Below are 27007 nucleotides of genomic sequence, written 5' to 3'. Positions count from 1 at the left end.
GAACAGAACCAACTGACACCAAAGGAATCTCTTACCCATTAAGATTTTTCTTGGATCAACATTAATTAGCCTCATGGTATTTGTATAATCCAACATTCAGTTGAAAGCACTTTAAAGGGCAACATCCTTTCATCATCCCCCATCTGACCAGAGATCAAAGTCTGGAAACTACTACTGCAAGCACCACAGTCAGAGCTCTCCTTTCAGCGCCACTCTACAACAGGACACCAAATTACAAAATTACACCAAATTCTGCACAAATTACACTCCAGTGATAGCCCAACAAGATGGCATTATCTACATCATTTAAAATTACATTCTATACTGAAAAGGAATTATTTTGTCATACATATGGAAGAGCTCACTAAATTAGTCAAATACACTGAGCCTGAGTGCCTCCACAAGTAAATAAACATTCAAAAACTAAGGTATTTTCATAGGAGTTTTTTTTTGTTGGCAATATAGAAAGAAATGGTAAGAAAAAGTTATGTATAGACTGAAAAGAGTATAGTGTACTTCTTTGTAAAGTGTACTAAATCCAACCAAATCACTCTTCTACAAAAACCCATCGCTAAGGATCTAAGAGACAGTATTCAAAAAATATGAAAAAAAGTTAAATCTGCATACAATTATGTGCTATGTCACAATACAATAGACAAACTGAGTTTCACATTTTCAATGATCTAATGTATAATTAATGCTGCATTCTTCCAATTAAGGCAAGAAATAATTATTATGTGGGACTGTATCACAAACTTTGCATTTCTAATGTTGTACTATCTAAAGTTAAAAATCTAGCACCAGCACTAATAGTACATAAACACAGTAATATACTGCTGCACATACAGAAAAAAACAGTATAGTGTACTCACTGTATGCCCTGCCAAAAAGCAATATCATTCTCTGTTTATGTTTTACAGTAATGCCTGAAGAAATTTCCGTATTATACTGTATCACAGTTCACAGAAATGCAAATATAACAGTTTCTATTCTGGAAAACATACTCCTGCAACACCATGAAAGCTGCAAGGAAGAAAAATATCAACAAATAATGAATAAATTAACAAGAACATCTAAATTATACTACCTCTCCCACATCAACTTCGTCATTACTCGAATGAGGACAGGGAAAGCCTTTAATTTATTCATTGATTTACCAAATTAAAGCTTCCTGAATCAGAAAGCATGACTTAAGCATACTGTACTCCTACCAAAACAATATTGGGTCAAAATGGCAATAGAGAGTCTGGAAAGCAACAGAGAAAGTTCAGCCATAGTCTTTAAATGTCTTATTCCACAGGAACAAAGGACTAAACCTTAAAACTCCTTGTAAAGTCTCACACTGTACTTCTACATTAAATACCCCCTTCATCTCCACCGATTTTATTTAAATAGTAAAAAATTACTTTAAAATTGCCCCTACCCAGTCACAGCCTGAGTGCTGCTATTCCCAGCATGTGAAAACATAAGTCTAGATAGGAGTGTGCAGTTTAACAGCTCCTCCACAGCAGTTTGCTTCCTGTGGTCTACTGTTTTCCTCAAGTAAACAGAGTTATATTATGAAAAGAGATAAGCCAACAGACATTCATCACACTGCAGACTGATGATGAGACAGTTACTTGGGAATAAATGATCCATTTTAAATGCACATACTCTTTGCACTTTGAGATAAAAAAAAGAAGTGCATTCAGTGGTAAACAGCTGGTTGCATAATAAGAGTTAATACTTTCACGAGGAAATAATAGGGAAAGCAGTATTCAGACCTTTACACAGCACAGCAGAAACAAACAATGCTGCTGTTCTCAAATATTATTTCATTCTTTTATCATTCTAGATCTAACTACCCTTTGTGAAAGACACAATGCTATACTGGGCACTATTTTAAAATAATTTATTTACAAAACCGCTCTTTTTATATATTTGGCATCTCCACGAACCATAATTAACAGTCCTATTTTTGACATAGGTGTGAATGCAGACAGGTACACCCCATGAAGCACCTCTCCAGCAACATGAACATACATGTTCATAGAGCCTTCAGGAACCTACGTAACCTAGACAGAAATGCATTATTCAGAATTTGCTGGATTCACCAACAAGTTATCTAATTTAGACCTAATAATGTGAGGCTCTAACACACTAATTAGCATCAGTGAGAAGCTGATTGACAGAAGAGAATAAAAGCAGAAGCAGAGCAGCCTGATGGATGGGGGAAATGAGCACATTTCAAGGTCAAGAGAGCAGCTCAAGCCTGTATGGGAACATCTCCTACACACAATGAAGTTGTAAAGAGGTTCCGCACAAGTAATTTATAAAAAGCATGTCTAAATGTAAAACTTTAAAAATTATTTTTGGTTTTGCAATAACAGCATAAAACATGCAGAGGTTCTTCTGAATAACTCTGCCTTTGCATGTCCAAATAAACTAAGAAGCAGTTTTAATTTCATTTCTGGTAACTGATTATTGCAGAGCCGCATTAAGGAAAAACCCTGTAATACAAACATGAAGTTTAACTTCAAAGAACAATCTTAAAATGCCTTGTATTTCACCAGCCAATCAATATGTCTTAATAATCCTTAAAAGATACAACACGTAAAATTTTGTTGAGTGTACATTGAGGGCTAAGGATCCTGCATGTGGCAAGCAGTTTATCTGTTTAAATTTATCGAAATATCGAATCTTTTGAATTTTTATTTCACTTTTGCTGTGTAATATTGGTACCACTACTGTCAACAACAATATACTTATTGAGTCACAATCTTGCTTTGAGTATGAATTTATGCTGGACTTAGTATTTTGCGAATGAGGGATTGGGAGTGGGGAAAGCGCTTTGATTTTAGGTTTATTTGCTATAAATGGATCAGTTTGTTTTGATGCTTATTTTACAGGAGACACCTAAAAAGTACCTATTGAGCTGTGTGTGTCATCTGCTCTCCCTCCCTTTCCCAGTTAGGCTCTAAATTTTAGTAAATTGCAAATCCCTATCAGATAAAAATCAATATTGAAGATACTGCAAAGGTGAATATGCAAAGGCTTGTAAAGTCACAGGCTATACTCTATTGAAAAAAAAAAACCTGATTCTAGATGGAGCCATCTGACATAGCATATGTCTGTTAAGGCATATTTGAATGAACCAGCAAGTACTTGAATTTTTACAAGATCATCTAGTGATTATATATATATATATATATAATTTAATTACATATATTCATGTAATTAAATAAATGCATATTCCTAATAGAGTATCTTTCCTATAGAAATCAAAGCATCTTAGAGAAAAATTTAGACCAGAATGTGGTCTTTCTAAATGCTTAGGTGTGGGAGACCTCTTTTCCTTTTGAGGTTCAGAACATGTTGAACCCAAATAAAGATACACCAGAGAAATGAAATGGAAACCCTTGGAAAAGGCAGGTTTAGCAAGCTAAATCTTCGGGAAGCTGTGATGTCAAAAGTATCAAAATCAAGTTTTCAACATCTCTCCTTGAAGTTGGTATCTGACAAATCGCCCCAGTCTTTTCATCCTTACAAAACATAATTATATTAACTCTCTATCCCCATTTACATCCTTTCAGAAACCCTGCACAAAGCAAAGTTTATGCCAGTCAAAGAAGCCTACAGATTATGGTGTCACCACATTTAACAGAATCTTATTTTTTAAAAAATTAATTTCTTCTTTATACACTTAATACACTTAATTTTTTGTTATTTATTGGTGAGACAGATGAAGAAAATTAATTTTGTGTATTAATATTTGTATTTCTTGTGAGCCCCAATCTCTGGTTCTGTGCTATTAAGGGGAGACAGTGGAAAACACAGATCAATTCAAGATGCAGCTGAGGGCACTACAAGTGTAGTATACTTCAGAAACTCAGCTCCATTTAGCACGGCTATGAAGTTTGCCTCTAAAGCAGATAATATTATGGGAACCATGGCAACTGCTCGACTATGGCAAAAGAGGCAAGAGCATGAACTATAAATATTCAAATGACATGCAGTTTATTGTTTTGCTTTTAAATATATGATGAATAAAGAACTCTTTCATACAAAGTATGTTTTTGGCTAACTTCCACTAATGCTGAAGTCTCAAAGTTTTCAAAGGCTTCTTAGGGAGACACAACAACCACAGTGCAATGAAGAGGTGGCAGACAAGGTATGAAAGCCTTAACCATGAGTCATACTAAACATGTTTTATAAATTAGGTTCTTAACCAATTAACACCATACAGCACAGCTTAGGACACCCCAGTCAACACTTAGGTAAGAAACCAGAGTTTCTCCCCAGCAGCAGAAGGCAGCAGTTCAAGATGCCCTTCTCGTCCACCCTGGTCACTTGCTACAGAAGAAGAATTCTTCCTCTCAATTTGAACTAACTGTATTTAGCTGGCCTCTTCTAGTTCCTCAATGTTCTAGAAACAAAGAACTTCTTTAATATTAGGCTTTTGACTGCTTTATTTAGAAGTTACATGACAAAATAGCCAATTGCATCTCTACAACAGCTTAAATGTATCTAAAACAAGAGGTATCTTTCTTTTTTCACTTCCACCTTCCACCTCTTATTTCACATCAGACTGATGGAAGATCACTCAAAAGCTTTTCTACATCTAATTTTCAGCAAGAGGAATGCTTTGGACTGGACCACCAAAATGTTTTACAACTTGACTGCAGTAGTGATCCCTGAAAATAGTTTCATTGCCTAAGATATGATGTTCTCAGCCTTGCCTGGCTGACAATGCTGTGCCTGATGCCCCCCAGAACAGGGTTGGCCCTCCTGGCTGCCAGGGCACTGCTGGCTCATGTTCAACTTGTCCCTTTCCATGGCACTCCTTTCTATATAATCTCATTCTCCAGTCTGTGTGTACAACCAGGCTTGCATTCTGCCAGTGCAGAATCTGTCACTTTCCCTTGTTGAATTTCCTATAGCTGGTGATTTCCCAGTCTTCCAAGCTGTTGAGGTCTCTCTTCAGGGCCTCCCTGTCCTCAAGGGAGTCAACAGCTCCCCCAGTTTTGTATAATCTGCAAACTTGCCCAGTATCCCTTCCAGTCTCACATCCAAGTTGTTTATGAAGACGTTGAAGAGCACAGGGCTGAGGATGGAGCCCTGTAGAACCCCACTAGTGACATGTCCCCAGTTTAATGTCAACCCATTCACAATAACCCTTTATGTCTGACCCATGAGGCAGTTGCTCACCCACTACATGTTGTGGATGTTTATCCAGCTGTGTGCTGGACATTTAGTCCAGAGGATACTGTGAGAGATAGTATTGTGAGTTTTACTGAAATCTCAAAAGATTACATCAGTTGGCTTCCCTTGATCAAATAAGTGGCTTACCTTGTCATAAAAGGAAATTAGGTTTGATAAGCAGGACTTTCCTCCCATGGTTTCTTCACTCTTTACAACTCCTTGAAAGGAGGTTGTAGCTGGGTGGGAGTCTGTCTCTTTTCCCAGACAACCAGGGACAGGATGAGAGGACACAGTCTTAAGCTGTGCCAGAAGTTTAGGCTATACACAAGAATAAAAAATTTTACAGAAAGAGTGGTTGGGCATTGGAATGGGGTGCCCATGAATCGTTAAAAAAAACGGTATAATCATGGACAAAGACCCTCTAACTAATTAAAGTTAGAAAGTGGTATGTTTATTCCCTGGTGCGTGGCACGGGAGTCACCTCCGAAAGGTGTGAACAAGGTTCTTTGCCCTCTATTTATTGCCCAAGATCTTACATACAATACATATGCATAACCCCAACACCTCCCATCCCCACCCCATATTAAAATGGGCCCATAGTCCTTCACACGTGTGCAGTTCTTCTTTTGAATTTGGGCCAGTGGTCTCGAAATGGGTCAGTGGTCTCGAAGGATGAAGTCAGGAGAGTCTTCATCAGGTCTCTGTGACCCTCTGGCACGATCCAAGGCCCCGTGCTTCATGGTTAACAGTTTACTTATTTTACGTTCTTCTGTACGTAAATTTATAATAGCAGATAATTATACAAATTAGCTCCAGCCTAAGCCTCTAGTAATTATTAACCTACCATTTACCTACCTAACTTGCATCTTGATCATGGAAACTACTTCTACCCTTAGCAAAAATCTTAACTTTTTAAAACCATGATTCACCCAGAAAGGTGGTGGAGTCACTGTCCCTGAAGGTATTTGAAAAAAGACTGGATGTGGCACTCAGTGCCATGGTTTAGTTGATAAGGTAGTGTTAGGTCATAGGCTGGACTTGAAGATCTCCAAGGTCTTTTCCAACTTAGTTGATGCTGTGATTGTGTAATTCTGTTCCATCAGAGTACTGACCAAAATATAAAAATGGTCTTTCCCTGGTTTTTAAAATAAAAATTTTCAGGTTCAGTAACATTTATCTACAAGTTCTGCTACCTAAGTAAATAAATAGATATAATTGCCCAGAACATGAAACTTGTGTAAATAATTCTCAAATGTAATGAAGTATCACCAGCAATTCTCATTATTGGTTACTGTCAGACCCACAACACTTCTTTATTAAATGCTCACTTTTGGCAGGAATTACTTACTATACATAACCTAATTTAAAATACACTTTGTCCTAAGCAGCCTTCTCCTTAAGTATACTTACACAGAGATCCTATGAATGAATGAATGAATGAATGAAACATCAGAGTATATAGAGTGATTTGACATCTACCTGTCCTGTAAATAAACATACACATTAGTGTTCTATAAAAACACCTGCAAGATAACACCTTAAAATGTCAAGAAAAGTACCTCTGACCATGAAAGCTTTGAACCTTTCCACAATTCCTAATTCAGTACAGAATTAGCCCTACACTCTTAAAACACCACATGTAGTTAGACCTGAAGAGAAATATCACTTATTCCCTCACCTAAAAGGCCTCAGATACTTCAACATTCAGATTCTGCTCAGTACTTCAGTTCAGGTACAGATTACCAATAAAACTGAACCAGATCTCCACAATCAACTTACATCTTCAATCTGCTTTGATCTTTAATTTGATTTACAGTTCACTTCATATAAACATCATGTTGTTTTAAAGTACTCTTATCTGTTATTTTTCTCTTAGTACTCCTACTACATCTTACAGATTTCCTTACATGAAGTATCACATTCAGCTTTCACTCACATTGTCACATGTAATAATTTACAATGTAGTTCTTAAATATTATTGTAAGGATGTCCACCTACTATTGACTGATCACTGATAATCCTGATTATATATCAGCCATATCATGTCCTTAGGCAAGAGTCACTCAGTAGATCAATCCATGATATACCTTTAAATTACTTGGCACAGGAATTATAGTGGCTGGCAGTCCAGCAGTCTTGGCTATGTCCTGCCAGTGAACGAAAATCAAACTTCTCTTAGAGGAATCTAGTATTTCATATTAAGGACTCATTACCTGTGCTCCTGAATCAATGCAAATTACTATCTTATTGCTATAGAAACGATAAAAGAAATGGTCTTCATTACAAGAACCTCCTCATAACTGATGAAGCCTTTATTCTTCTAAACTTATTCTCTGCAATTGTGCTCAAGACAATTAAGATCTACATGCACAGAGGGTTATTTTTCTGCTTGTTTGCCAAGACTGCCAGACAGTAACCCACCTTTACTGAAAGGGGCATTTGGCTGCCCTTGCTAAAGTGCTGTACTCAAAATCTTTCATCACACCGGAAACTGTTCTTTGCTAACTGTGGGAGTCAGCCTGACCAGGATCCCAGATCAGGCAACCATCACTGAAGAAGGATTGTATCCCAAGCCTAGACCGTGGGAAGCATTTGTTTAATTTATGGTGACCCCAGAGAAAAGTTCCCAAAGAGTTATGGGATTACCCATGTTATATCTAATTTACTAGTCAATTATCACCACTCCCATATCCAGAATGTTCTCCCTTCCTTGTGTTCCCATTGGCTTTCAGTTGGTGCAATGTTCCACCCCACCTACCCCATTGGATCCTGCTTCCCCTTGTCCCACCTCTGCACCACTTTCCCCTATACCCATTGGACCCTACCTCAACTCCACCTCCCCTCCTACCCCATATTTAAACCCTGGACCTCCCTTCAGCTACCAAACTGTTGTTACTGCTCTAAACAACAAATTAATGTAACTGTGCAAGTTTTCTGTGCTAACTTAAACAATCCTCCTCCCTTCACCCTCATCTTCGACCACCGGCTCCTAAAGAAACCTCATTCCCTTGGTTGTTGTATTCGGATTTTTGGGCCTCATCCCACTTTTACTTTCACTGTTATTAAAGTGTTTTATGTTACTAAGCCGTGGTTGTCACACAGCTCTTCTTTTATTTTGCCATTTATACCCTGAATATCTGAGAACCCTGAAAAGGGTTGTCAGGGACCACCCTCAACCCAGATAGCTAACAAAGTTATACTACTTGTCCAATGAAGTTAGACTGTCTTGCTGGCACAGACTAAAGATAATAGCAACAGGTATTTATTCCCATTTGCTAAATAGAACTTCAAAAAATCATTGGCTTGCCTTCACAAAGTAATTTGGACATCTTGATTTTAACTTCTGTCAGTTTTCAATTTCTTTTTTGTATTCTTCCTGCACTCTAACTGATCCTAATATGCAAACTCCTTCCCAGCTCCATCTTTGATACCAATGTTCTGAACGAGGAAGAAGAATCAGATATTGAGCAGACAGTAAACAAAACTCATAGCTTAGTTCAATACTGTAGCCTGCTGAAGTAGCCACACAAAGCGTTGATTAAAAAAGGCATTAATTTTTTTTGTCCCAGTACTTCAAATTTCACAGTACCTACTCATCATCAAGGCACAAACAGTAAGATGAAGAGATAAACCCCTTTGGACACAAATCTGACTTCTTTTTGCTAATGCTTCCTGCCTTGTACTCATAGATAAAAACTTGTTTCTTATCAAGTTTATTCAATGTTCCACCTACATGTGCTTCATTTTCCATGTGTTCCATACTGCAGTGAGAGTCTTACCCTTAAGGGTGATGAACTGGCAGTGGATCAAGAAGTTGGGAAATGCTGACAAACAAGGTTTCTGTTTCTAGTTAGTGTAACAGAATGTGGCTTTCAGAGTCTTGCAGTAGGTCTTTACAAATCTCTTTAATATACTAAAAACATGATTCTGGAGAGTATTTTTCTCCAGATCAGTATAAGACCTATTTTTTTTCATAATAATCTTATGAGGGGGTAAGGTAAATTAAAAAACCAAAATAAGGCAATTGCATTCCCATTATTGTACTCATGTTTCTGTACATGTATATACCAGTATTTACACATCCACACAAATACATGTTTGTGTGCCTATACACACACACACACACACACACACACACACACATATATATGCCATAAATAAAGCAGAAGGCCCAAGATTTTTCTAGTATATTTACTCAGTCAGTTTACTGTGATAAGTACCATGTTAAGAAATTTGCAATGAGTATTCAAGTCTGTTAAACCAACTGTAATCCACTTGCACTTTTGCAAGGCTATATAATTGATAATTAAAAGCTCTTTTGACATGCAAGCTTGCATTGCTATGGGATATTTAAGTTATAAAAACTAAAGTAATGAAATCATTACAATCAAGACAAATTATGCTACCCTACATATAATCTTTTATACGCCACTCTGCTTATTGCAAGCAATTATTTATTTCCTGTATAAAGGTTTGGAGGGTCTACTGTGTATGTAAAGTACTTGTATTACTTTCCAGAGGAAGGTAATTGGCAAGGATGATCTACTCTGACTTTACTGATCATGCAAAGAGACAGTACAATTTACAAAAGCAGTAATTAAGGGACAGTGTAAATACAAAACACGATAAAACACATTATCATTATAACAACAATTGCCTTGTGGAACTTAATTTGGTATCGACCCTGTCCTTATAGATGAGAAGTTAGATAGAGCTAACCTATCAGAGATGTCAGTAAAACAAGAAAATAGGAAGCAAGAGACAAGTTTTAGAAAACATGGCACAGTTTACTCCAGGGGAAAGGTATAAAACAGGGAGTATGCTTGGGGAATTCCTCAAAGGATACTCTTCTGTCCAAATGCTCCCAAGGCTGCATTTATAATTTATTATAAGGTTTCTTTCAAAGAAAATTGGTAATGGCAGAAGGATAGGAGACAGCATCACAAAAAAAAAGAAAAAAAAAGGAAGTTTAAAATATGCAGGGCAAGAATTGCACTTGTTCAATAAAATTGTTAAGATTTGGTACCATGTTAAGAGACTACAAATGTCATGACTAGAAATATTAGCATCTCCATGGCTGGAAGAGAAGAAATGCTGCAGTATTAGTCTGAACTATTTATGTAGTACACTCACAGCACAAACAAATGTCACAAGGTGATTGCAAACCAGAGCATGATATTTAAAATTGTGCTTAATTCTAATGAGTTCTCTTCAAGAGGGACTGAATTAAAGATAAGAACATTACAAGGAAATAGTTGGCTTTGCAAAGCAAGAGAGGAAAGGAAAAGAAAACAGTTGCTCAAACATGGCTCAGGTTGAGGGAACATGTGAGAGGCAAGATCTAGTCAATCTGAAGGCAGCATATTCGTCAGAAAAAGTGACACAAAAAAAAGCAAAATTAAGCAGCCAGAATTAAGCCTATATCTAAATAAACATATCAAAACTGTTTAATGTGTAAGTAGCAGCAACAGAAAAGACCCACTGACTAGAAAGTTTTTTTCTGATCAAAGTTCCTACTTATTCAAATACAAACATCGCTGTGACTGTCAGCTTCCTTGCAGTGTTCATAATCCCTGGCAGGAACATAACTGTCTCTAGTACAACAGAAACCTCTCACTAATTCCAGTAAATGTCTGTGAGCTGGGCAGAGCAATGTGTGCCACTGAGGACTTCAAGGGATTTCTTGAGGCTTTTATTCTAAGAAAAATTGTACTCAGAGCTCTTTTTAACAAAGAACAAGAACCAATTTCAAGTGAACAAATACATATTTTTACTTTCACCATCTTCTATGACCTAAATACAATCACAGTCATATATTTTGAAAAAGTTGTTATTTAACTCGAAGAAGCAACATCTAATAAATAGAGGTTTCATTTTTGGATACAAAATATTTGATAGTGACATCTTAATGAACTAGTATGTGAGGACACTGAACAGATGTAACAGTAGTCAACGCTGAATATACCATTACCTAAAAAGAACAAAACATTACACAGATACACAGAATAGCTGGAAAATATTTCCCATGGGTTAGAAACCAAGTATAATTCATTAGCCTTTATTTTGAGCTTAAAAAAAATACAGATAAAATTTAAATAAATACTCATGGATGCTAGATTGGCAAAGTAAAAGAGAAACTCCAAGCTTTACTCCAGGATTTTTCAAGTATTTCCTAATCACGAATACTTAAATTTAGTTAATAAAATATAATAGAATAGTTTTACTTGGAAGGGATTTCAAAGATCATTTAGTTTCAGCCCTCAACATTTTTATTATTTCTTTTAAGAAGAGAAACTAGAAATTACACTCTAAATCTACACAGAGCAAACCAAAAACTTGCCAAGTAATATAGTGACTATATAATTGTCATTGTAGTTTCTAAACATAAAGTTTCATCTTTTCTTTCACTTAATAACTTACCTCACTATAACACTCAATCTTCTCTTTTGGTTGCAATGTTGAGTGGCAGGCAAACATAAGGGATGATATTCACTCATCTGTAGCACATTTGTCAGTCACTTGTTGACAAAAGCCTCTGATTGCACTGCTCTGTCCACACTGGTTCTCAAGCACTTCTTCAATGATTTTCCAGAATCGGGATGCAGTTTTTGTAGAGATCCTGTGTAACATCACACACACTTTTGACATGATGATAACAAGAACTCTTCTCATTTGTGGATACAATACCTGAAACACCATTTGCTAATTCTATACATGCTATTGGTGATCTCTGAAAACCCAGCTGTCCTGGATCCTTCTTTCCTCCAGGAACAGCATCCCATGGGATGAATCAGTTCATGACATAACAAACAGGTCACTAAACACAAAAAAGGATTTGATCTTCATGAAAGCAGACCAGATCCTTCTTCAATACCTCACTTTATTTTCTTCCCATAAACTCAGATTATTCTTCTTTACCTTACCACTTCTCAACTTCATTTCAACATCTATCGTTCTACTCAAGAGAAGAGATAGTCTGAAAAAAATACATAATTACTCTGCCAGCTTCTCTCAAGCTGCATGACAAATGTCTTAAAGTCTTCTTGCATTCACAGCAAGAGATGATCAACTTTATTCTCCCTCCCTTACCAATCTTTAAGATCTCATCCAGATTTAAACTAGACACTGATTCCAGAACCCCCTTGGGTGGAACAAGAAGAAGTGACAGAAAGTGGCTTATCAAGTGGAGATATAAACAATGGTAAAAGACTTTTCTTTGTGTCAAAGAATTGCCCAGAGAAGTCAAAGGTAATAAAAACCATAAAGACCATTTTGCAATAGCAAATTTTCCTATTCTGTCAAAGTTTCATTTTGTTCAACAACAAAGGAGTTTACTCATTATAACTTCTCTTTGGAAGTTTTGTATCATAGTAATTAAAACTCAATTTCAACTCCCATTTTTCTGGGAAAATTAAAACTCATTCACTGACCCTTATTACTGACAAATGTTTGTTTACAGATTAAACCATTTTCACTAAGAAAAGACGACACAAAAACTCTGAATTAAAAGGACTTCTTTTACAAGGAAAGGCTGAGAGAGTTGGGCTTGTGAAGCCCTGAGAAAACACGACTGAGAGGGGACCTCCTCAAAGCCTCCCAATGAAGGGAGGGTGTCAGAGGATGTTTCCAGGCTTGATCTTGATGGTGCCAAGCAATAGGACAAGAGGAAATGGTCAGAAACTGATGCACAGGAAGTTCCACCTGGACATAAGGAAGAACTTCTTTACTTTGTGGGTGACTGAGCAGTGGAACAGATTGCCAGATGACCTCACCATGGTCCCTTCCAACCATGCTGTGATTCTGTGGTGTGTGACATGCTGTGCAACTTGAACATAAAATCTCTGAATATTTCTGTCTTCATAGAATACAATACTACAAGACACTAAGTGCAAAAATCTTTGCTAACTTGGAAGGCAAGAAATAAATTCAGACAATTTTTTAACAAGATAATATTAAATAAATTTCTAAGTACTTTAAAGGCTAATTATAAAAAATCTGGTTACTTAAATGATTGCAACAGATACTTAAAAGAAACAATTTAGTATATATTTTCCTCCTCTTCTCAGTCATAAGCAGAAATATCTGTAGGCACTCATACATACAGATATACACATATTTTAAATATTCACAGCACATCTGCTTATGGCATATGAATATGCATAATGAAATTACAGGGATGTTGACAGAGATGTGTAAATGAAATAGCTGCTCAAAGATACGAAAGAAGACAGTATGCAGAGGTATAAATACATTGAAATTTCTGTGCTTTCATTGGGACTGCTGTCTACTGAGCCTACATCACTTCTCTGTACAAGACAAAGCCTCAGCTTTTCAAGTGAATAAATGCATATGAAAACAACCATTACAAGTTTCCATTACTAGGACATTTTTGAGAGAAAAGGGGAAATTCCCCAACACACATAGTAAGTTTTTCTTGCTAGGATATTTTGGAGATGAAAGGGGAAATTCCCCAAAACCCAAACGTAGCTTCATGTAATTAATTTCCTGTACGATATTAAAGCCCCTAAAAAGACAAAAAACCCCCAAAACCAACCAACCAAACAAACAAACAAAAAAACAAACAAACAAACAAAAAAACAAACAAACAAACAAAAAAAAAAACCACAAAAAAACCCCAAAAACTCCCCAAAAACTCCCCAAAAACCAAACCAAAGCAAATAAACAAACAAAAAAAACCCCAATAAATTCGAAATAAGGTCAGTAGGCTGGAGGACCTCTCCTATGAAGACAAGCTGACAAAGCTGGAGCTGTTCAGCCTGGAGAAGAGAAGGCTCCAGGCAGACCTTACAGAAGCCTTCCATTACCCAAATGGGACATAAAAGAGAGCAGGAAAGGGACATTTTACAAAGGCATGAAGTGATTGGAGAGGAGGGAATGGCTTTAAACTGAAAGGAGTCAAGTTCAGATTAGGTATCAGGAAGAAATATTTTACTGAGAGGGTGATGAGGCCCTGGAGCAGGTTACCCAGGAAAGCTGTGGCTGCCCCATCCCTGGAGGTGTTCAAGGCCAGGTCGGATGAACAGCCTGGTGTACTGGAAGGTGTCCCTGCCCATGGTAGAGGGGTTTGGAACTAAATGATCTTTAAGGTCCCTTCCAACCCAAAAAGTTCTATGGTAAAGATCAATACATTTTAGGCTGCAATTGAAATAGAAAAGAGAAATAGTCTGCCTGACAGTTTCAAACCACATTTAGTCTGATAAATGTATTTGGATAAAATTAGACAACCCATATGCTTACTTATATATTTAGCATTTAATCTTTCTTGAATATATCAATTTTTCTGAAGAAATGTTTTCAATTATATGTGACTCCAAAATAATTTAAGTAAACCTTACATGCATACTGCCTCAAAACCTTTAACACATAAACTGTCACTGAAATAACTTTTACTTAGTACTGTAACAATTTCACCCCATAACAATGAAAAGTGTATTTATCTTTACATTGATTTTCTCTGCAAAAAACATTGAAAGTAACAAATACGGTGACTCCCAGACTTGCATGACTGACTTAAAAGAAGTTCCTGAATCAATTCAGAACAGAAATTAATGAAGTTTTACAAAAAAAATGTATTAGGTTCTAAAATCACTCTTTCATGTCATGGCTGTTGAGCTGGTAATGAAATGTTGCACCATTTTCTCCTGTTCTGGGCTTGTTATGAAATAAATACATGTGAGAACAGTCTCTGCTCCTGAAGGTGAAGTGTATTACTCAATTGAAGAAACAACAGTTCCAAATATCAAACTTAAGATCATCCACAACAAACACCACACAACAAACTGCACCAGTCTTACTCTGGAATCTCTATCCAACTTCCAATGATAAAATTCAGAGCATCCATTTAACATAGCACAATTTCTGCATGTAGTTCTAGTCTCTATATCTCAGGGAAGACACGGCAGAATTAGAAGTGTGCAGACAAGGAGTGGAGCAGCTGCCCTGCCCATAAATAAAGCAATTTGGAACTCTCAGAAGTAAAAGTCTGTAGAGAATATGAGCAAGTTTTATAAGATTGTAACAGTGGGTTAAAGTGAATACCGAAGAGCTTTTCACCAAGCTCTGTGCAACACCAGAACACAGCATCAACTCAGAAACCAAAAGAAATATCTCATTTAGACAGCAGGTAGTGAACTTTGGAAATCTGTCATCACAAAGGTTCTCCAGGCTGACAGCATTATCTGTATTACTGTACTATTGAAAAGAGAAATTAGATACAATAAAGGAAAACAATTTCCAAAGTTAGAATATGTATGGTTTAGCATCTTGTGTTGTCACTATCAGAAGCAGACTGGTGGGGTCAGACTGCAGCTCTGACCTCAGTAAGAACAACCTGCTTCTGTTTGAATTCTTAACTTCTATTTTCTTATCTTGCATTTGAAGTGTACTTAGAGGTACTGCAGATCCTGACCCCACAAAGATCAGTTTTCGATCCTTGACTTCTTTGCAGGAAGACTGCTAGAAAAGCCTAATAAGATTAATTTTATTACAATGTTTAAGAAGTGAGCAGCACTATATGAAAGGCTTTATTCTATAATGCAACTCAAAACAGAGAAACTGGCAGCTTATCTGCATCAACCTTTGCTGAGCCTTAAAACATCACCACAGTACTGCAGAAATGCTCTTTGTGACATCCAGACAAATCATTTTCTAACTTGAATTTAGGCACAGCTAACTTCAATTGTCAGAGTTGTTATGTCAACTCCTACAAACAATTTTCACAGGATTGCATAGCAGAGGTTAAAATCTGTACAAAACAGATCTGCTTGTACACACATTCGTATCATCTACTGCTTATGTTACCTCACACAGAGACCTATGTATCAAATCTTGATCCTCAATCTGTTCTCCAGGCTGCTTTATCAGATTACTTTTTAGTCTCAGGAAAGTATTCCATCTGGGGTTTTATGTGAGGGCATTACTGCAAAAGAAGACAGGAAGCCTGCTTCTCATTGAAAACTTTGCAAAGACAAAGGCTTGAGAAAGCTCATGTAGCCACTATAATCCTAATTCCTCCCAGAAAAATGCAAGTTTATGACATCTAAGAGCCTTCTGACAGTGGGAAGGAGCAAAAAGTGACAGTTTCATTGCTGCAGGATAGACAGAATTAAATGCTGATTGGATTGACACAACAAAGATAAAGCAAGAAAGTAAAATATTTGGAAGAAATTATATAAATTATTCCCTGTACTCCCAACTATTTAGTATGGGAAATGGTTCAATTAAAAACATATGATTTCATATTGATTATTATTCTGAAAATGCCAAATACAACTCCATGAAAGCTAACTAAACTGAAAAAGTTTCAAAGATGCCTTTGAAGAGGACAAAAAAACTCATCCAAAAAAACCCCAAAAACAACAACCAAAAAAACCCAAAAAAACCAACCAAACAAAAGTCCCACTCTAACCAGTAATGCAAGAGAAATAGAAACATTCAAAAGTGTCCTCCACAGTGAAGAACATAATTTTTCAAGCCATTATCAATATGTTATAGAAAATTTGTGAGATATTCAATTTTCTATAATAGTCCCTTTGTGGAAGAAATATTTCTGCAGATCGAAGAAGACTTTATATGTGAAAGGGTTCTGAACTGCTGCATGACAGCAGAACAGAGTCAATAACAAAGATTTTTATTAAAGATAATTTTTGCTGCGTGACAGAGCCAATGAATATGAATTCACTACCTTTCAATAGTCTATCCCTCTAATTTTTTTTTTTAGTCTGTGTTTATGGCATACAGTGTAATGTTTTTCAGCCAGAGGTAAGATGATTACATAATTTTTGTTCCTATTTGTAGTACAAAAGTCTCCACAGTAAATCCAGTTTGTAGCAATTCAGTAACTGGGAAGATCGATTATCTTTTCGTTTTCTCAGAATTCTGAGAATATTCAGAGCACAGATTACATTTCCTTCCACAGCAAATATTCCAGCCCTGCAGGATACTGTTCACATTTTCACTTGTTCCACTGAAACAATAAACATTTTACACGATCATTTTATTCTCCCCAAAATTTGCATTGACATGTTGCATTCTGTGTGCCCCCCATATTATGTATATTATCCTCCTAAAAGTGTATTTATGATATCATTAACTCTGAGTAACATACCAAATCCATTACTCTTTTTTGATTACTGCAAAGCACACTATGTGCAACATGTATAATAAATGTAGCTATAAAATACTTATGCTACAATAAGTTTTACTCACACTAGCATTCAATCTGTATTACCAAGAAGAGATACTATATTCCCTTATTGAACTAACAGCTAAAATAAAGGCCGCTAGGCATGAAACAGAGATTAAACATCAAGATGAAGCAAAAACGTTGAGCAGAAAACGGATTGCCAAGATCCCCATAGTTCTTAATGCAAAACTCAACAATATTCCAGAGATGTTTCTGCAGATACCTACTCGGGCTTAATAATATAATTTCATAATGAATACACCAGATGATACCAGCATGCCTATAAGGAAGATCCTTGTATCATACTGCATAACAAACATTTTCTGGAACATTTGACATCATATACTAATTATACCATGTAGAAATTGCCTGCAAGGATTTCCATCCCTCTTGCAAGTAAGCAATTAGTAAGCAAACTATTTCCACTTGATCCATCTTCACTTGAAACTTATGTGATTGTACCTCTTTTCCAGTCTTTACCATGCACAACATCAGCCAAAAATACTCAGATATGATCAAAACTACAAACAAGTTTAAAAAATCCTACATGTCATTCATGGTATAAAACATCCTACAGTAAATAACATCACAACAATGCACCATGTAGCTGTTAGGAGATACATGGAACACAGGTGTGAGCACATATCTGCTATCCTTCTAATAGAGAATGCTACAAAACAAAACTTAAATAATCTCACACAAGTTGTTTGTTTTGTTATTTTTTTTCCCAATACTCAGCCCACATTGCATGCAAAGCAATTATCTAGGATGCTACTAAGGCATACAAGTCTGTACATATAACCTCTGGTCTAAACAAGCTCCTTTAGGTAAACTCCTAGTTTTTAAAATATATTATAACCATTTTGTCTCTTTTTCTCAAATACTCTCCCTCCTCACTGTATTTTCCATTTCTCCCCCATACCCTGCACTATCTCCACAGCACAGCTTTTTCATGACTGACTATTTGCAACATATTATCTCTGTATAGTCCTTCTATCTGTGTCCACATCCACCTGCCTTACAGAGGAATTATCACAAACGCTTGCTCTATTCTTAATAACTGTAGGTAGCAATAGAGAAGATGCTCGTAAATTAAGCCCATGATGGCTAGCCCTGCCAGTCATCCAGATTTGCATAAACCCATGGCCATATATAAATACATATCAATATTTTAGTGACTTTAGAGAACACAAATTTGACTGCACAATATCAAGTTCAGAATTTTATTATTAGAATTATCAGATTTTTTTCTAGTACTCCAACCCTTGATTTTTGAGAAAAAATATACTATGACTATATCCAACTTCAAATCTGTTTAGACATGTCATAGCACACTAAACCTACACTACTTTTAAGTCAGTTGCTCTATGGCAGAAAGCACATGATGCAAATTTAAAAATGATTGCAATGCAATTATTAAAGTTAACTATGCATAACTGCTGCACAAATTATTTGGGCTTCCCTAACACACTGACTTTTACAAGGACTTGGCCCATAAATTACCCTTAAGCTGAACATTTTCCCATCATGTTTCTTTCATCATAAATGCCTTCTCATTTGCTAAAAATATTTTGTTTCTCAGTTTTTAATAGAAGTGCCTAAAGGAATCTGAAGAAAAAAAAGAGACACTAGATGGAATATTGCGAGAACTTTTTTTATAACAAGTCTTTCCATAAGGTTTTACCAATAGATAAATAAGTTACAATTTACAAATATATCCTGAAATTATGAGCATACCATTCATAATTAATTAAGTATTTTAATGTTAGCACACAAGGCAGAAAAAAATCAAAACTTATAGATTATTAACAAAAAACACTTGGAAAGAGTACGGTAGTGTTGAGTCCTATGCAAATGCAGGATGGTGAAGCAGTAACATGAATACTAATGCATTTCAAAAGCACTCTTTCCAAGCACTGCAACGGGACACTTGGGTAAACAAGACTTCAAGATTTAATTAAAACTTGGTTTTCAGCAAAGGCAGTGTAAAAATCCAAACCGACTCTGTGATCCCCCAATTTACAACCTCTTCAGTTATTTCAATGAAACTATGGAGCTGGGCTGTAAATTAGCTTCATTAAAGGAAGTGGTCAGCAAAACTTAATTTCATCTTTGTTCCAAATAAAACAATGAGAAACTACACTGTCATGCTCAGATTATCCTTAATTTTTACATCTACGTACATTCCTCCATAGCTGTGCCAAAGTTAAGCCAAAGTCTGAGCTGCTGCCTTGGAATTTTTTCAAACATCTCATTGCACAGCCAATTTTCCTGCTGTCTTTTTCCATAGAGCAAGAAATTAACTACAACCAACCCAAACAGAAGAAAATTGAGATCATGAAGTACTTAGAGATGAGGAAAAAAAATTCTTTTTACTTCCTTGGTCTGCAATTCCACATACTATTCAACTTTATAATAATGGTATGCTTTATTATATTTTATATCTTGGATGTTTTTCTATTTTGAATTCCTAAAGCCAATTTTACTTCATCCCAAAGAATTCAATCCCTCTTTGATCGGTAACTGAACATTTCTGAGCTGTTTATAGCTCTGGGATATGTGTGTGTCATCTTCTGTGCTTGCAACTTAATTGCTTTGCTGTCACTCTACGCCCCTGGTTCTCTGAGCTATACCTTTCTCCTGTGGTCATAGCTCATCTTACATGGAGTTTCAAACTTATTACACTATTAGTCATGGAAGTGCATGAGAGTCTGTGGGGAAAAGAATGGTTTTTCAGTATGCAATCCTACAATACTAAACTACAACCAAAACAGATAAGGGAACAATTTCTTGGTCACTGGCAATTGCTATTACAGCTGAAGAAGCTGTAACAGAGTCACAGGTAAGCCTAAGAAAAGTGTAAAGTATGCCTGAAAAGCCTTGTCAGGAAGCTAAATAAGGTAAGACAAGTCTGTAGTCAGTGATAGACAATGAAAATATTTCTTGTGATATAGGTATGAGTCTGCTACCTCAATAGGGCTCCTAGTTTGGAACCAGCAGCTGTGGGACTGCAAATAGCTGTAAATGCCGCCAGAAACACAGAAAATGACACCAGAGACTCAACAATCCTACTGGGCCAAAATCTATCCTACCCACTTTTAACACTGGAGCTCTATAAGATGTCCCATAGCTGTACTTAGCTGGATCCATTCAACCCCTGGCCACTGGGTGCAGATCTGATTATTTTTTTCAGGCAATGTTCAAGGCTCAGCAGCTATTCTGCCTGCAACACAAACACCAGAGCACTTCCAGCAACTACTTCCAGCTTGAATCTCCACTAACAACCAGATTTACACATCAGGTCCACTTTTGGTTTGTATTGCTTAGAGTGGGAATACTACCATAATCAAGGTTCTCTTCCTACAGCTTCTTTACCATCTGTGTCTTCTGAGCTAATTCACCTTTTAGCCAGGTATCTATTGTGAGTGAATCAGCCACATAAAATATGAAAAAGTACTTCTTGACAAAGAGACAGGACATCACATTTCCTCACTAATAACACTAATTCATTCCAAAATCCTATTGAAAAGGTCTGACAACAGTCAAGACTCCTGGAATAAAGAAATCAGTAATGGGAGATTAACATCTCTGCTATTCCTTTGAAATAAAGTAATATAAGAATATATTTCTTTGCTTTTAACCACTTATATGGGAAAAATTATCAAATACATATTTTGTAACCAGAAGTTGACAAGTAGAATGGCAAATTTCAAGTGAAGATGGACACCTGCATATTCCTCTAAATCCAAAATTATCCAGAACTTAATTTCTCTGCACTGTTTCTGCTGAATATATACAGTATTTTCTGCATGGATTTTGGCCCTCATGATTTTTTAATTATTTAATTAAAGGAGCAATGTAACCCCTTATTTAAAATAAAAAATAAATAAATAGAGTACTCATTTGAACCAGGAAGTAGGGATTCATCAGAAACTTAGTTCTACACAGAGAAAATCTGACAAAATCTCATTAATTCACTGAGAGGTATGTCTGCAATTAAAGAAAAATAATATTTTCTAGAGAGAGTATTGTTCTCAATCATTTAAATATGTACACTTCACTTTTAAAGTAGTTACATTTTGTCTTCTAAGAAAGGCAAAGTAACAAAAATATCTAGTACCATATACATGAATAATTTTTTAATACTTCAGAGAGCCAGCTAATATATTTGTGAAACAAAACCAGATATCTGTTTATAAACTTATAGTTCAAGCAATCAATTACTAGATCAGAAATCACATGCATAAGCCGGTGCTAAATGAATCATTTTCCACATGAAAATACTGTTCAAGAAAATAATTTTTAAAGGCTACTCTTAATACACAGGTTTTCATGTTTCAGTAATTTTATCTGTTAGAACCATGCAAGTTGCCAAGGATTAAGTTTTCTCCTTCAGCATAAAATGAAATGTATTTTACTGAATGCCTGAAGCCTTTCTATATTTATCTGTTATTCAGAGGAGTTATTGCTCAGTAGTCAGTGGTATACACTATTGCATATGTAAGTCAAAAAGTGGGCTCTGAGAGGGTGCAAAGTCCATTAATTTGGATAAGAAATAGCAGAATGGATGAAAAAAGTTACATTCTTCTGAGAAGCAAAAGTTTTCACTATTGGAAATGTAATCCTCCAGGTGATCAAATGACATCATAACCCTCTGCAATAGCACAGGAGACCTTCCTGCTCTCAGTTCCCATGCCAAACATTAGAAAAAAGTACTGCAACACCAGTAGATAAAAGCACATACAGATAGTTCTTTGAGATTTCAAGATTATTCAGAACTTTAAACTAACATTTAGAACTGCAAAACCTATTTCCTATTAAAAGACTTTTTTTTCCCACCCAATTATGTTTACTTTTTAATTTTTTTCTATTCTAGTTCAGGGATTTTGCTGATGCAAACACAAGCCATAGCTTGACTGCCTGGCCCATACACACTCAACCATAAAATAAACATGACTCTCTTCCTGATGCCTTCTCTTTACCTGTCTGCTCTTTAGTCTACATATTATTGGTTTGGTAAATGGATTCTTCAGTATTTGCAGTTTGCTAAGCAAGTAAAGGATATTTTGCTCAAAATATAAATTGTCAGCAACCAAGAGACCAAGCAAATTATATTTAAGAATGATATTTATTCACCCCTCCCCACAAGTAATTGCATCACGTTTCCACAGATGGCCTTTCTGAAACTATAAGCCCAGTAGTGCATTACCCATAAATTCCTGTTACTGCTCAGGCAGTGGCAACTAAGGGAAGGTCAGACCAGGCCACTAGCAAATTGAAAAAAATAGTAAAATGCAGTTGTTTTCTACTGGAAGCATTGTAAGCCTCTGTAAGTCAGGTCTGATAAAGGAGCATCTGGGAGTACATGGCTTAGAAGGAGAATGACCATGCTGGCCCACGCCTTCCCATGGGAAGCCCTTGAGCAATAGGCTGAGCAGAGTGACCACATGGCTGGAGTCTGCCTGACCCACTCCAGAGTTTAGACACAGGAATGTGTCAATAAAAACCTCTGGAGGTGCCCTGTATGATGTTGAGCTTTAAGTGGGAGAGTATCCAGCATCAAGTCACCAATTCAGATGTTGCTCTGTCTTGCTAAGTCTTGAAAATCATCTCAGGAGAGGGGTTTTATAGCCTTCAGAAAACCTGCTCTCATGCTGCAGTACCCCATCCTCCAAAAGGGAATTTTCTTCCCTACTCCTAAGCCAAAAAACCCAAGCTTGCACGCTTGTTATACCTAGTATGAAGGTGATTTTGTCTCCACCAACTTTGCAATTTTCCCTCAAATACCTGGAGGCAGCTACTAGATCACCTTTTTGCTTCATCTTCACCAATGTTTAGACATACAACAGCAACACAACTGACGTTTTTCAGGAACATGAATTTAGACCCTTCAAAACCTGCCTGCTACAGAACCTAGGAACTTGTAAGTTATTTAAAAGAGTTTGGAAATTTCTACACCAAGTCTAGTACCCAAAGTTACCGAAAAAACCCAAAAACGGGAAGGTATGTATCTCTCACAGTAAAGGCTGCACAGTCTTGGAAGAGATTCACACCAGAGCCATGTAAAAGCATCAGAGCAAACGGCAGAGTAACTGACAGCAGATGGTTTTAATTACTGGACAGTTGAACAAATTACCACAACAATTTTCTCCAGCCACACAGGCTGTGTGGCCGTGGTGATCACCCTTCTCCACCCTGCAGAAGCTTTTGCTGATTCCTGATACCTTGCAAAGTCTCCCCCTGAGATGCCCTGCAGAGATGCAGCTCTGCACTGCAGCTGGAGTAAGGTTGTACCTAACAAACTGCAAAGCCTTCAGGAAATCTTTTCTCCTGCAGTCATTGGTAGAGTTTCTGAAGTAAAAATGAGCAAATAAACATATTTAAAAAATTGTTTGAAATAAACAGACTTTCTATTAAAAAATTCTAACTATAAACTTTGCAGAAAAGCTTACGAAAGGGTATAAAAGCACACAGTTTAACTGGTAGCTGTAGCAGATGTATCTAAAGCACAGCTATAATTTATCTTTTTGGGAGGGAGAGGACACTTCTGCCAAGGCATAAACAAAAGACTCAGCACATGTGTTGCCATGCTGGCACATAATTCAGGGTCTTTGTCACAAAGCGAGGTAAAATTAATTACTGTAACATAATTAACAACCTATAAATTCAGGACCAAATGATAATTTCTGTTGAAAACACTATTTAATGAGAGATTAAAAATTCCATATCTCAGCTGACTTTATATAATTAAAATTAATATAGGATTAACTATGTAGCATGTACTAACAAGTTTGAGAAAAGTATTTTCCTTAAGTATTATTTGATGTTCTCTTTTTCCTGTGAAGGTTGTTTGCATGGCAAAGAATGGTTTGTAGCTAGATCTGTTTCTACATCGATAAAATTGGAATCTTTACAGCACAGACTCTGGTATTTGTTATTCTAGGACATTTTGCCACTCCTAGTAGGAGGGAGGTGATCCCTCAGTCATCTATTCCATGTTAAGAAATTTTCTGAAGGAGTAGGGAATAAAGGTTAGTTGGCAATTAGCTCTACTTGTTCTTATCTTTTACATCCCCACCAGTCAATTTCCCTACACAGAATTAGAGGAGATTTATTAAATTAGTATTATTTCACATCCTTCTTGCTGACCAGACATTTTTAAATTATAGCAACTTAACTTAGCTGAAATTCATAAGAAGTAAGATTCAGATATTCTACTGAAACTAGTCCCATTAATTTGTAAAGAACAAAATAGATTAAGACTTACATAATCACAATGCATTACTTTTAGTTTACAATTAGAAATATAGTAAAAATATTTTTTATTCTTTTGTATTACTGTATTTTTACCGGCTTCATTACAATGCAGAAATAAAATTTTGGGTCACTAACATCATAAAATATGATATCAATGAAGAAAAGTAGAGAGACATGAAATTACATTTATCAGAAAACATAAATTGGATAAATCCTCAAACATATTACTCATTTTAATTCACTGCCTGACTCTTGTTGCCAAAAAAGAACAATATTCATGTGATGAGATTTTTAGAGCATCATTAAGGGACACTGGATAGGCAAAACAATTGTTGTAGATAAGAGGTGCTACCCTTCCCCTCTAAAAGAACTATTTCGAGGGGTTTTTTTAGCATTGTATAGTTTACTACAAAGTTTTACATAAAGCTTGCAAATATCAACAACAGCAATTACTGCATTAATCAGAGTAATTAACTGATGCAGTTATTCAATCAAAACCTCTTGGATATCACTTTTCCTTAAGATCACAAAAAACACATAAAAAACATGTTCTAGGTACTTGAATTTAGCTTTTTTAGATTCTTAAATGCATTCATTCAGTCATTTATGGAATTCAGAATATAAAATGTTTATATTGAGTTAAGGATATTTGAGATTCCAATACTATTATTTCCTGAATAGCATAATTCTCCTGTGGTTTCTATTCCACTGTATGTCTTGTGGAGAAAGAGAAATAACTCAAATCCAAGAGATGTTACTGCTTCTCCAGAAATATGAGGCAGCCCCAGGACCAGGGATTCTAGCATGAATACAGAATCCCCTGCACACACCAGGTGCATGCCTCTAAAGGCAAAAGAGGCACACCTTTCCCCTGCTGCTGGGCTGTGGGATGCCATGGTAAAGATTAAGATTGGAGAAAATGTAAGCATCCAGATATTTTCTATTTGAACCCAATAGTCCTCTACCAGTCAATAAACCAATCTAAACATTTTGGACAACTAAACTACCCTGGAGAAAAAGGCTAGTGTCAAATAGCCAGCAGCCCTCTCAGGGTGGGATATATTTTTCCTAATTGTTTTCTTCTGAAAACAAATGCATCAGCACTGCAAATCCACTTCCTAGGCTTCTGGCTATTAAATTGAGAATTTTAATATGATCAGAAAAACATCACCCTTGTGTATCAACAAAATCTGCTTAGCACAGAAATAGGCCTTCAACATTCTGCAAATATTTTCAATAAACAATATTACTAAAGATCAATTCAGAACCTAATGGGAAAATAAATATTATTTTAACAGTGTAATTAAATTTTTTAGTTGAATACAAAGGCTGTCAGAAGTCAATAATGTGCATTTGTATTACTTTCACATACCCTTCAATATAACACACCTCTTCTGTTCAGGAGCACAAACTATGTAATGATGGGAAAATTCTATTTCTGCCATACTAATAAGATTTGTTATACTCATTAGTGGTATCATACAAATTCTATATCAGGTTAAATATAAATACTACAGTACTGACATTTCATGAGAGCATACAGAGCAAAAGCTCTCAGGGACCTTCCCACTATTCTCACAACAAGCTAACAGGCACGATGGGATAAAACTCAAAAGAATTCATGGAGCCATGATCATCCTCCTCACTGAGGCCAGTGGCAGGACCAGCTCAGGTCCAGCCCAATGATCCATTTTACTGCTCAGAAGAGGAGGCAAATACACCTGTGTATTGGAGATGGCCTCTGTCCCAGTGAAATTCTACAGGATGACAGATGGAGAAAGCTGCATAGTCCACACCAAAACCAAGCCCAAGAAACCCTTGAGAGGAGAGGGCTGATCTATCTAACCAGAAGTATCTCCTGGGCCATCTCACCTTCCTGTAGCAGATGTTGTCAATAGTGTACAGAGGTGACACACTGGCAGAAATCATATGATATTCAAGCACTTTGTTTCGCAGTTGTTACAAACAACATGCATAATTTATACATTTTTCCTTTACCATAGCAATAGCTTCTTTGTATTTGTTAATCCATTTCTTTTCTACCATGTTATATAACCCACATGTAACTCCTGAGGAAGGGAATTTTAAATCCATATGATGATATCAAGTGGCTTCTCTTGATCTACTACATGGGTTACCTTTCATATAAGGACAATAGGTTTGAGAAGCAACACTCCACTCATGAAGCCCTGCTAGCTGTGACCACTGGCTACATTGTCTCGAAACATATTTCAGTATCTCCCAGAATAATCCTCTTCATAATGTTACCAGCCCCTGAAGTGAGACTGATAGGCCTGTAGTTTCCAGGGTCGTATTTCTTGCCTTTCTTAAAAATTGGGACAAGGCTGGCCAGCTTCCAGTTGG

The 27007-nt window shown here is 36.4% G+C and overlaps 1 protein-coding gene across 3 annotated transcripts in view; it reads right to left on the bottom strand.

Annotated features, from left to right (window-relative positions):
* The window catches only part of SNTG2 (syntrophin gamma 2), a 222223-nt gene that overhangs the window by 150841 nt on the left and 44375 nt on the right, over positions 1 to 27007 (bottom strand). The gene's annotated exons all lie outside the window — the stretch shown is intronic.

Source organism: Sturnus vulgaris, chromosome 3 (assembly GCF_052056855.1).
Source record: "Sturnus vulgaris isolate bStuVul1 chromosome 3, bStuVul1.hap1, whole genome shotgun sequence".
Taxonomy (NCBI): Eukaryota; Metazoa; Chordata; class Aves; order Passeriformes; family Sturnidae; genus Sturnus; species Sturnus vulgaris.
The sequence above is the reverse complement of the archived record's forward strand: the minus strand, read 5'-3'. Positions and strand labels throughout refer to the sequence as shown.